The sequence below is a fragment of the Panicum virgatum genome, chromosome 1K, assembly GCF_016808335.1.
Source record: "Panicum virgatum strain AP13 chromosome 1K, P.virgatum_v5, whole genome shotgun sequence".
NCBI lineage: Eukaryota > Viridiplantae > Streptophyta > Magnoliopsida > Poales > Poaceae > Panicum > Panicum virgatum.
Genome location: NC_053136.1, coordinates 33437673 through 33451275, shown reverse-complemented (window position 1 = coordinate 33451275; position 13603 = coordinate 33437673). Strand labels below are relative to the sequence as shown.

General features: G+C 48.1%; 1 long non-coding RNA gene and 1 other non-coding gene across 2 annotated transcripts; both read left to right on the top strand.

The window, feature by feature from the left end:
* Positions 1-219: 219 nt before the first annotated feature.
* LOC120658452 lies at positions 220-338 on the top strand. Its single transcript, XR_005668664.1, has one exon. It is a non-coding gene; the product is annotated as a U5 spliceosomal RNA (small nuclear RNA).
* Positions 339-2235: 1897 nt separating this feature from the next.
* Positions 2236-3972, top strand: LOC120703297. The gene is made up of 2 exons (XR_005686870.1): positions 2236-3059; positions 3256-3972. It is a non-coding gene; the product is annotated as an uncharacterized LOC120703297 (long non-coding RNA).
* The last annotated feature ends 9631 nt before the right edge of the window (positions 3973-13603 follow it).

Genomic DNA, 13603 nt, shown 5'->3' with positions numbered 1-13603 from the left:
GCCGCGCGGCCTTGGGCCGGCATGCCTGGCATGGCACCGTAGCGTCCAGCCCGCAGCAGACGCATCCTTTACACAGTGGACCGGCCACATCCGCGGCCGTCACAAGCAATACACATGACTAGATCATGAGGGCGCTCTGCTTTAATTAGTCCCACATCGCTTGCCGAAGTAAAAGCCAACGGCGAGTCCTGCTATTTGGATGAACTAAGGATCCCAGGGAACAGCACGCAGCTGTGCATAGCGAACTATTCTTTCGCCTTTTACTAAATAATACCATGTGCCGCTGCAACAAGCAGCATACGCCTATTTTTGCAGGGCTCCTCTTTTTTGTGAGGAGGGTCCCAACAATTTAATTGAAATTTTGAATTTCTAATTTAGTTGACATTAACAATTAACAATCAACAATCAATTCATAATCATTGATTACATTTTTCAGCTGCAATTGGAATACAAAATATACAAAGATGGGGCTCTGACGTATTTGTTCCAACTTGTAGACTTGTTGGAGGGCAGGAAGACAAACTTGTAGACTTTGTTTTAAGAGCGGGGAAACGAGGTTTATACAAAGCTGTAGCGTAGTACAATAGTGGGGATGTATGCTATTGCTATCGCTGAAGGCCAAAGAAAGCAGCGAGCCAACCAACCATCCATGATCGATCATCTCGCTGCAGTCGCTGCCCTCATTATCGCTGGATTATCTTATGCCTTGAGGATAAGCATCCATGGTCTAGCACCAATAATAAATTAATAATACAGTACCACACTTATTATATTTGCCTCCGCTTACAACGTGACAGCGACATCTCGCGTTTCACTAGAGCTAGCACTAGCAGCCGCCTAGCACATGCTCTCACGCTTGCACCGGCATTTAATTTCGCAGAGGAACGTCGAGGACGGCGCTGCATCTCGCGTCAGGTAGCCTCGTATTCTGATACACTTGTACAACGTATACTCCAGAACTGGTATACTCTTGTTGTTCGCGAAGCCTACAAGGCTACCGCTTGGAGTATACGAGGACACGCCGAGCGAAAATGGGGCACTACGACACTGTATCCCGATCCAGATGGTGATGGGATTCGCTGATATTTTCATTGTTACCAATTTAGGTCGAGTGGCAGTGGCTGTGGCGCCCATGCATGTTGGTCGGCAGCCTTTTGTTTCCTTCATGATTGTAACACCCCAGGTGTTAATTACTGGTAATTAGGGTTAGTCACATGCTTAGCATGATCATTAGCACTAATTCATTCATGTATAGAGACATTTAATAAATTTATATAGCATTTTAATACATATAATGTTGAATTATTTTTATAATGTTTCCTAGCACGAGTTTATACAATTCCACAATTAAATAATATTAAAAATGCATAAATATGAAAGATAGTAAATTTGTGTTAAAAATTTGTTTTGAGTACCAAATGGCGCATTTATCATCCTGGAACAAATTTTCAAAGAGAAACCAATTAAAATTTCTAATTTAAACATCTAATTACATGAAATGATGAAGTCTTTGTTTAATTCAAAGTAGCCTTGTTTGAGCGGCCTTTAAAATTTATTTTTCCTAAGCACTAAACTTTTAGCCAAAATGGAACTTGTTGTCCATCTAATGATATTTCTACTTAGCATGATAAGCACGTATGAAAACAATATATAAATGGTTAAAATCTTAGTCAAAATCTGGTCAAACAGCTGTTTCTTCAAGATTCAGAATTTTTGCCTAAGTTATGTTTGGCATGTCTGAACCCTAAGGTTCAGATGTGTTTTATTTTAAATTTGCTTAGTAACTTGCTAAACGACCAAAGTAAGAGTTGTAGCCCTATCATTGCTCTCCAACTCAGATATGATAAGGATGTGAGTTCGAGTTTTTAAACTGTTTAAATTTGAGACCAAAATCAGACAAATCGAGTAAGTTCCTATATGTGACGTTCAGTCTTAACTCGTGTTTTTCCGAGACTTTGGTCCCTTTTTCTTCAAAATCTGTCAATCTAATCAACAAAGTTTCTATACAACAAATGTAGCCCTATAGTCTATCTTTAACTTTTGTATTGATCGATTGAAATGTTGCAATATGATTTTGGGAGGAACAAAGGCTCAAACTCGCTGTTTTTGCCGGCCATGGACACTGAACCTTGGTTCAGTTCAATCGTGGCAGTAGCAGCAGCTCGCCACGCGGTTGCAGGCGTCTGTCCATCGCCGTGTGTCCAATCGACTAGCAGACCAAGCCCGGCACGTCTCTCTACCCCTCTCCAGAAGTATCTCGCACCGCCAGCTCTCTTCCTCTCCCTTCTTTCTTTCTCCAGCTCGAGCGTGCGCGAGCAGAGCAGAGCCATGGTTGCCGCCCGACCCCCCACGACGAGCCGCCGTCTGAGCTCGCCCCGACCTCCACCAACCCTCCAGGCGCACTCACCACCTCCTATGGCACCTCCCCGAATTACCAGACCACTGCTCCGGCCACCAGCTTACCGGAACAGAACCCGCCGCCGCCGCCCAGACCACCCGCACGTCGAGCTCCCTTCCTCGGTTCTCCTCCGCCCAAACCGACCCTCGGAATGGGTCGCTCTCGACTTGCTGATGCTCACCAGCCTACCCACCGCCGCCCTCCCTCGCCAGAGCACCGCTGCACGCCGCGCCGAGCGCCGCCTCTCACTGCTCCCGCCGTCGGCGCCTCTCCGGTCGCCCCCAACCCCAACCAAGCCCACCTACAGGTAGTCCTCGTCGCCCTCATGCTCCTCCACCCCTCCCTCGTCGCCGGGAAGCATCCCCATCGCCGGAATCGTCGTTTCCCCTTGCTGCTCTGCTTCAACTCGCGACTAGGGACTTCGTGCAGCAATTCAAACTAGTGCAGGGGGTTTTCTGCAATGTCATAGACTCATAGGAATAGTGTTTCAGGGACCAAATCGCTTGGAACTTTGAAAATCCATAGAAAATAGTAGAAAAATCGTAAAATAGCAATTTAAGATGTTTTGGAATCCTTGTGAGTAGATCTATGCAGTGGAATCATAATATGATGGGTGTTAGTTGAAAATATTTACTGTAAAAATAGATTTATGCTTGTTAAGGTTTTAATGCTAGTGTTGCTTGTCTTTTTCATAACTGCAGTTATAGTGCTCTAAATGATATGAAATTTTTACCACAGTGCACACATCACAATAATAGCCTACCATAAAAATTTCATATCATTTTCAACTAACACCCATCATATTATGATTCCACTGCATAGATCTACTCACAAGGATTCCAAAACATCTTGTTAAGGTTTTAATGCTAGTGTTGCTTGTCTTTTTCATAACTGCAGTTATAGTGCTCTAAATGATATGAAATTTTTATGGTAGGCTATTATTGTGATGTGTGCACTGTGGTAAAAATTTCAAGTTCATTGAGGACAGTATGACCGAGTTTTTGATTTAACTTGTTGAATGCTAAGTAAATAGTTTATAAATAATAGAAATGTGTAAAAATGGAAAATGTGATTCCACTACCCTTGTATGATGTTATTTTGGTCTAAAATATATATATGCCTATATGTCTTAATATCTAAATAAATTAAGAAAGGCTTTAAATAAATTAATTTGGGGTTGGATGCTATGTTTTCTGGTGATCATAAGTCATGTATGACATGTTAGATGTTGCTCATGCAACTCTTGTTTAAACTTGATATTATTTGCATGGTTGCTAAAGATAGCTCATGACCTTCATGCTTATGGATGCTCAGTCGTGACCTTGTGTCTGTCTTGCTTGCTCTTTTTGATGCATTGTCTATTGTACCTCTGTGCATTCATACATATGCATTATTGCACCTCATTTAGGTACGATAGATGAACCACGTGAAGGACGTGATATTGTAACCGAACACGAAGATGATGTTTGGTGGACATATTCAGAAGAGGCAAAGAACCAGGAGTACATGCTTGGACCGGAATACTCGCCAAGCGAGTGTCATCTAACAAACACTGACCTAGTGTTAATCCCAGGCAAGCCCCGGTGCATGTCCTACTATTTCAATTTATGAATCACTATGTATGCTTATTACTTGTGCATTATGTTTCAGGAGTTGTTTGAAACCTTAGTTGCATGATCCCTAGGTTTTCCTGGGCCTTATACTAGTATGTGTAGGGCGGTAGCACTGCTATGCTTAAGAGAACTCGGTAGAAGACGAGTGATTTCGGGTTACTCACGAGATGTAGGGTATTTAGTTATTTCTAAATATATGGATTATGGAATTAGGTAAGAAAGGAAAAGTAATCGGAGACCGGACGGGGGAAAGGTTAGCCCCGCCTGTGTCGGTTAAGGACCGTTCGTTGCCTGGCCCTGTGATCGAGTTTGAATTGTACTAACTGCATGCCGGGAGTAGGAGGTAGTCGAAACCGGTAAGCCGAGTACTGCTTTGCTTCGAAAGTACAGGAACCCGCACCCAACTCCTGGGGCGAGTCGAGTAGTCGCGGAGAATTGGGATGCATATATTTATTTTTGGTGGTCTCACGTTGAGCTTGGCTGACCATATGTCGTTGGGCTGGTTCCTGTAGTTCGAGGCGGGGAGGGGAATGGTTGGTCCGTATGGTCCGACGGGGCTAATACGTGCCGTGTTGGTTAGGTCCACCTTGCAAGGTTAAATCGGATCGATCCGCCGTACGTCGCATCTCGGATATGAGCACCTTGATCACAGCACCACATCGTAGTGATGCTATATGGAATTTAAATGATGGTTAGAAATTAATTATCTTGATTTAATATTTCAATATTGCTATGGTTGCTTAGAAGGTGCAAATACTAGTTGATGGTTTAAGCATATGGAAATTTGGAGCTAAAATATTGAAATTAAGGATCCACTTTTAGAAGCTTTTTCTGCAAAATAACCACCAGCCAAATGCCTTGCATGTCTAGGTATGTGGGTTAAGTTATACCCACTGGTCGGGTAAGTCTTGCTGAGTATTAGTATACTCAGGGTTTGTTGTTTACCCTGTTTCAGGTATAGAAGCTAACCAGGATTCGCATCAGTGGGCTCGATGTGACGTCCTCACGTGTTCATAGTTATCATTTTGTTTTATTGGTTTTCAATCAAATCCCGGTCATATTCTCTCCCGCTGTTGTCATTTATTTTATGTAAATTCTAAATTTAAAGCTGTTTTATAAATATTTATATATTATTATCTATTTTGTGAAATTATATTATGCCGGTACCGTCTGTGCTCGCCGTCGCGCGAGACTTCTGGTGTGTTTCGATCGGCCTGTGGGTTGGAAACAGGCTGTCAGGTTACACTTAATTAAGCTAATGCGCCTGATGCGTTTAAATGATGGCCATTACGCTTAATTAAGCCGTTTAACTTGGCGGTTCTGTCACAATGATGCAAGCTGATTACTGAAGAAGCACACCCTTTCGTTGCCCCAAAGGGCCAGCAAATAAAGCACACAAGCGCCCGTTTCAGTGATTTGGCATCCTTCAGTACGGTCCTGACCTCGCTGACGGCTTTGCCTTGCTTTGTCTGGTTGGTGGCGTCAGAGACAGATTCGTCAGGACTTTGATGTTTGATCTTTAGGAGGGTACGTGTGGTACAATATAATGATCGGATGGTGCAAAAGCTGCGGAGAAAAGGATGTTGTATCAGGAATCTAGCACTTTCCAGTGACTTGTTACAAAAAGGATTTTCTAACCAGGGGCAGTTACCAAATGGAAAAGAAGTTCAGTTTTCTTTGGATTCAAGTTATTCAGGTAAGCATATGCTTGGTGTCACTGACCTTGCGCCGGATCTGTGGATTTCGGCAAATATACCCCCGTCCCTTGATCAAGTTAACTCGTTCTGCAGAGTTTTAGCCATGAGCCAACCATATGGGTGTGCTGCCCTGCCTGCCCAGTTGCCCTTGCTATATGTATGAAGTCATAGGGCGATCAAAAGATCAAGGCATGATGGTGGATTTTGCTGTCTAAGGAAGAAGAGAAGGTGCTATCAATTAATAGCACATTGCTCCATCCAGATATATCTGAAAAGAAAAACCACGCCAGATATATCCAGTCACTGTTGCTGAAACCTTCAGCTAATAACATACTATCATGGACCAAGCAAGAGCCGTTCACTGTCACTTGGACTTCAACTGTTCACCGGCACCAGAGAATCTTTTATCTACAAGCTAACGCGACAACAGCCCCGCTAGACTCACACTCCACGCTTTCAATTTTTTTTTTCTTCTGCCCGTACACGCTGCATCCATGGGATGGGAGACGCAGCAAGCAGGATCCGCGTACGGGGGCCAATAATTGCAGTGAATTGGCTCGAACAACCAAGTGGATTAGCAGATTAAACCACGGCATTACGGTGTGCGTACGAGCAAAACGATGGTGGTGGTGGACCTCAGGATGCAACTGGGTTGTTTTTGGGTCAACCGGTGTGGTGTCCAACCCACTAGACCCAATAGAGAAAATTTGGGTACTGGGTTGACCCAAAAATATCATAAGATTACCCAAAAAATTGTTGGGTTACCCAAACAACACTAGGTGATTACTGCTGCAAAACGAGCTCTGCTGCTTCTGACATGCATCAAAACGGGCTCTGCTTCTAAACGCGTCACAACGAGCTCCGCTGCTTCTGAACCAAATCACAAGAAGCTCTGTTGCTTCTGAAACACATCGAAACGATCAAAACATGCACTGCTTCTCAAATGCATCAAAACGAACTCTGGTGCTTCAGGACAAAGATGGGCAACTAAAATTGACAGGAATGAATTGCACTAGGCGCATAAGTTTTGCACCATATGATCAAAGGCCTTAGTTCTCACGATTCCACCATGCCAAATTATATTGAAACGATTGAAGTTCCAATGTTTTCTGAAGATTCTGAAACTGAAAGACCTAACCAAAACTGCTGCTCTCTGAAACTGAAGAACTATGAAATCTAGTTCTCTGAATCTATTTGAATGAAACGGAAAATGAATTGTCCAATCCTCATGTCGCTATTAGTGCCTGGTTGTCAGCCTAAACGTTTGGATCAGGCAACAAATAAATCCACAACTAACTGAACAGAGAGAAAGGGGGGAAATAAGATTTGGATATCGCACAATCACAGCTAGCGGAAGAACGAGCTTTCTCTAGAACAAACTGAAAGAAAGCAGGTTGAGGACATCGCAATCTACCTAGATGTCCATCTGCTCCTCGGTCAAGGAATCAGCAGCAACCAAGCGGTGGTCGCGTCCGGACTCTCCACAGGTCTCGACACCACGCGCACTTACCCCGAACTGACTCGTTTCGTGCATGGCGCTGGAGCTTCGGATGGTGTATGTATGAGGACAAAAGCCAGCAGGAGGGAGACGAAATGAATGTGTTTAAAATCGCGGCCTATAGAATTTAACGGGAACTTGGCCAAAACGCTATTTTACCGCTATAGCGGCGCTATTCGGTGCTATAGCGCGCTAATGAGTATCACGACAGCTACTTCTGGCCGCTATAGCGGCGCTATTTTGGTGCTATAGCGCGCTATTTTTTACACTAAGGTAGAGGCACGGCCGATGATGAGTTTGGGGAGCGACGTGGGCAGAGCCGCCATGGATGACGGTGTGAGGGCGGCGACAAGGGAGATAGGCGAGATAATTCCACTGTCGCATTGGGAGGAGGTAGAGGACTGGGTTACCCAGTGACCCATAGTGCCTAACACTAATTGACACTATAATTTAGTGGATTGACCCGGTGGGTATTTACACTAAAATTAATATTTTGGATATTGGGTCATTGGGTCGACCCGGTATAATCTGCATCCTAAGTGCTGGTGGCCACCATTGTTTATGGACTGACGCAGAGCTCCTAGCAAAAAAAAAAAAAAAATCCATGCAGCACAGCAGCAGGGTCGTCATGAGACGTTGCTATCCTCCTCCTAGGCCACTCACTCACCGGTTGATGGGTACACCTTCCTACCAAACCTAACCCCATCCGATCCTAGATAAGTTTTCAGTTGTTAGATTACCCCCATGAGATGTCGACGTCTCCTTTTTTTTTCTTCTTCTTCTAACCACCACCACAAGCAGGAGAGGAATCAGGCCTAGAAAAAGGATGAAATTTCAGCTGATGAGACGCCACTCGCTATGTTCAGTTCAGATAGATCATTGACATGAGGAACCCAAGAGGCAGGAGAAGAGGGACCACGACCAGCCATACGAGGAATTGCCCCAACACCCAACATCATCGTTAGCGAACAGGAGGGTGCCTGGCTCTGATAGAGGAAATTTTGGTTTGAATTTATTTCTAATTTCTTTTAAACTTTGAAAATATAGTGTTTGGCGTACTGAGAAAAAGTGCCTCCAAATAAAGCCGGTAGCACGTCGTTGTAGCATACTGTAATACATGTGGACATTGGACGGACAGGTCAGGCCACGTGGACCTCCCAAATGATTTGTAGCTTTCAGATCGAAACGACAAGCTTGCATTGAGATAAGCCATTGCACAGCACACGTAATACACCTTTACTTGGACGAAGGCCGACGCGTCGTATTAGTACTGTGGTGAACTGGTGATTTTTCAGAAAAGAAACTACAGTAGTATAGATATGCCTACGCATACGCTGCAGAACTCAGGATCTCTCCAGAGTCTAGTCCAGACTCCAGAGGGCACGAGAAACCTTCAGTCCCCGGCGTAATAAGGACGCCGATAGATCTGGCACCGTTCGGGGCAGTGTAGAAACGGCTAAAATCCGCAGCACGAGACACGTCACGAAGAATTGGAGACACGAGAGCAGTGCGGCGATTAATTGGAGGGGGCCAACGTACTCCGCCACAAGGACGGCGGCGGCGTCGTTGCTCCGGCGCGCGACGGTTGATGTCGACGGGCACCGAAATTGAAGCCTCTGAAAGCAACTCGGTTGAGAGAGGAGGGGATTGTTTGCTTGCTTTGGCCTCCCCGTTCCGTGCGTGCTGGTTCACCTGCAGTGCGGCAAGAAAGATAGTACAAGGGCGCCTGGGTGGGCGTCCTTGTCGTGAGCTCTAGCTAATGGTGGGGGCACACGGCGGGCCGGGGTCGTCGTAGCTTCACGTTTCATGATGAGGCATAACGACGTAAGGTCGAGGACGGATTTTGCTGTGACTGCATCACTACCAAGGGATCCATGCGTTGGCAGCAGAAGCAGAAGCAGAAGCAGCAGTGACGGTGGTTTCAGTGAAGATTAGTGGTAAAAAAAAAACTAAACGCTCTTCCCCACGGCGAAACGCATGTCTATATGGGCTGTGGCGACGGCATGGCACGCATGCAGGGGGAGTGGGGACGCTCGGGGCCACGGCAGCGCTGGCCGCCGTGGCGGGATGCGACGAACCTCCGGTGGACGGACCCGATCGACAGGCGCGCGGCCTTGATGTTTATCCACAATGCCTTGTTTTCTTGTCCCTTAATCATAGTGTTGCCACCCCCAAATGGCCACGGGGGCCAGTCGTCACGTCACGTCACTCGCCCCACCTGATCCGCGCGATATTTTCGTCAGGGCTACGCAAGCGTGCAAGCCGACCGCCCACTTGCACTACGCGAGGACCCAAGAAATGTACGACGAGTAACAACCCCCGCGCAGACGCCACGGCGATCGATCCGGGCTCCGGCTCGCCGTGGCCGCGATCAAGTGCGACGAACGGCCAAATTAAAATTCTCAATTAAATTAAATGTAATACTCGTCATTTGAACACATCGGACGCATTATCTTAATGATTTAATTTGATAGTCCTTTCTCAGCCCACGTCCCGATCGAAACAACACCGATAGTCTTACTCGAAAATAAGCGCAGATGGTACAAGCATGACATACATTTGGAAAATACAACAATATACACAAGACTCCACCATAAATTTTCCAAACCAAATTTGAATACAAACATAATTTACAACTTTATATTACCGAAACTAAGATTCGCATAGAGGACCTACAACTATCACAAGTGGACACCGATGAATTCCCTAACTAAGTGTCTGGCTCCACAACCTCCCATCCCTCGGCGTCCCGACGGATGAATTTAATGCAGCAGGGACAGAAGTCTACGTCTGTGTGTCCTGAAATAATGTTTCAACAAAAGCCCTGAGCAACTAATACTCAGCAAGACTTACCCGACCAGTGGATATAACTTAGCCCACATATCTAGACATGCAAGACTTTTGGCTGGTGGTTATTTTGCAGAAAACAGCGACTAAAGTAATTTCTTAATTTTCATATTTTAGCTCCAGATTCTATATAAATTAACTATAGCCCAATATTTGCTTAAACCAACTATAGCAAACATAGTGGTGCAATCCATAATAATTCAATGTGTTCATTATCATATATATATAATCATCATTCCATCAAAACACTACGATGCGATGCAGTGATCAAAGTGCTCATATCCGAGAGCGACTAACGGCGAATCAATTTGTTTTAACCTTGCAAGGTGGATCTAACCAACACGGCATGCATTTGCCCCGTCGGACTATACGAGCCAACCATTCCTCTCTCCGCCTCGAACTACAGGACCACCCCACCAGCGTATAGTCAGCCGAGCTCACGAGAGTCCACCAAAAATAAATACATGCTTCCCGATTCTCCGCGACTACTCGACTCGCCCTAAGGGGTGGGAAGGAGTCCTGTACTTTCGAAGTAAGGCAATACTAGGCTTACCGGTTTCGAATATCTCCTACTCCCGGCATGCGGTTAGTACAGTTTAAACATGATCAGCAGGGCCAACAACGACTCGGTCTTTAACCGAAACAGGCGGAACTACACCTCTTCCGCCCGGTCTCAGATTCCATTCTTTCTTTCATTCCAAGACTTCCATCCCAAGATGAGTAACTCATATATGGAAACATAAAAATATCCTACATCTCGCGAGTAACCAAAAATTACTCGACTTCTACCGAATCCAATTTAGCATAGCACGTCTATCGTCTGACAATACTAGTATAGAAACTCATGGTACCTAAGGGTTATGCATCTAAGGTCTCATTCAACTCCTATACTCTAATGCACAAGAAATACATTATCTATAATTAATGTTGCATAATTTGAAATAGGGGTTATGCACCGGGGCTTGCCTTCGGGCTGCTGCTCAGAGCTAGAGTCAGACGGGCCTTGGGCCGGGTTCTCACGCCTCTCCTCCTGGGCTTGATCCAGCTGCTCCTGCGGTGCCGCAATCACCTCATACACGATGTCCTCAACGGCGGATGCTACACGAATGCATATGGAATAATTGAGTGCAGCTCAATGGTGTAACTACTATACTTCAACTGGAATGCCCTGTGGACTGTCCGCGTCCAAGTGGCGGACCGTCCGCAGTACAACTCTGCAGACCCACCAGAACCAACTACCTCTCTGGACAAATTTCAAATCTATACGGCGGACTGTCCGCTCTCAAACAGCGGACTGTCCGCAGTTTAACTCCGCAAAACCACCAGAGGCAACGACGCCTCTGGACAAATTTTAAACTCTACTGCGGACCGTCCAGCCCTCCTTGGCGGACCGTCCGCAGTTTAACTCTGTCAATTCACCAGAGACGACAACGTCTCTGGACAAAATTCTAGACTCTATGGCGGACTGTCCGCTCTCCAATAGCGGACCGTCCGCAGTTCAATTCTGCGAAACCATCAGAGACAACAATGTCTCTGGACAACTCCTAACCTGACCTGCGGACTGTCCGGCCCTCCTAAGCAGACCGTCCGCAGTTCATATCTTTTGACACCGCGCGCCGCCACCAGTACTGCAGGCGCGGCAGTGCGGCGTGCCGTTCCCGCCGACGGTGGCCCGACCGACGGCGAGGCCAGCACTACACCATCTACTGGACGAGACGCACACGGGCATGGGTGGTGCACGCGAAGAAATCAAACCTAACCTAGTCGGCGACGTGTAGCCCGTGGCGGTCAAAACGACTTTGTCGAGAACGTGCGTGGAAACGATGTGAACGTGGAGGAACCAAGGGAGCACGAGCATGAGTGGCTCACTTACAGTCGATTTGAGCCCTTGGACGAAAGAAATGGTGGCCGGGCGATGGAGTTCCATGGCGATGTCGAGTTTGGGCGAAACTTGAACTGGCGGCCGGGGAATCCGGCATTCCCGACGAGGTGGAGGTTGTGGCTGTGGTTGGAGGGGTTGAGGAGGGAGCTAGGGAGGTGGTTGAGCTTTGGGTGCGGTGGATTTGAAATCCATGGAGGGGAGCTCGCAAAATCGGCCGGCGAACGGGAGGAGCTCAAGCTCTATCCATAGCGTCGGGGGGAGAGGGAGAGTGAACCGAGAGAGAGAGAGCGAGAGAATGGGCGTGGGTGGGTAAAGGGCGGTGCACGACTTCAATGCCGCGTACGGGGATGGCCGGGAAAGAGTTCGACGGTCAGCACGTGGCTGCCACAGGCGAACCCCGGTTTCGGAGTGGTTGAAACAGAGCCCGTCCGTAGCGGACTGTCCGTTAGGCGCGGTGTTACATCAAGCTCGGCGGTGAGGACGACGCGTGACGGCGACGACGACTGCGTGGGTGCCGCCGCCGTACGCGGCGGCCGTCGTCGCGCAGCCTAGGTCGCAGGCGGGCTTTGTTTGGCCTCGAGATTTTGGTGGCGGCGGGAGGCCGCGTCCACACGATCGGCCGCGGGGTGTGTGGGAGCGTACGTCAGGGCGGCCGGACCAGTCCAAGCGCGCTACGCCCGCGCGGCCGCCCTCCGCTCCTCGTCTCCTCGACACGTCGCGGCCCGTGGTTTGACTGCACGCCGCACGCGAGTCCGGTCCGGTCGGTTACCATATCATCGGTTTCTCTTGGCCCATCACCAGCAGGCAGTCTCTCAATTCCGGTGATGCGGGCGGCTGCGGAGAACCGCCACCGGGGCCGTCGGCAGGAGCCCAGGACACACACGGACTTGTAGCAACCAGTTCCTGCGGACGACCTTCAGTACAACCTTCTAATTTTCTTTGGTTGTAGAGAGAGAGAGATCGATATAGGCACGCATGGCCCAGGGCCACATACTGAGCCATGTGCCGGGCGGCACGTGTGTCCCCCCATGATTGACACGGTTGACACGTACGTACGTGCCAACGGTGCGCTGGCCTCTTTGCTTTTCTAATCGCGCCATTAGGTGGGGGGACGCGTTCGTAGCTGGAGGCAACGACTGCAAATAATGCACAAAGCCACCGCACTCGATCGGCCTCGCGCCTCGGTCATATTTTTCATTTCTCACGGAGCCTAGGCGGCAAGGCCTAGCCTACCAGGGAAGCGCACCGAGTCCGTGGGCACTCTCCGCGTCCCGGTCCACACTCTCGGCCCACAGATCAGTGGACATAAAATACTGGGTGGAATACAAATACAGTAGTATAACAATAGTATACTACTCGTAGACTCGTAGGTGGACGGTACATCACACGTGTGCGCGTGCGGAGTACCCACGTATCCGCAGGCCCACCAGGCCGCGCGTCCTCGGCCCGGGATCTCGGATGGCTCGTTGCCTCGCTCTCCAATCCAAAATCCGTTCGCGCGCGACGACGCGACGCGATCTAGCACCGCACCCGGACGTGGAAGGGTATCGTCGCTATTCGGACCCACCGTGGGGTGGGGGACAGCGCGCCTGCGCCGGGTGGTGTGGGACCGGCGGCGGGCCCGCGGGTTCGGGCCGGCGGAGGGATTCCTTCCCGGGCAGGCGGCCC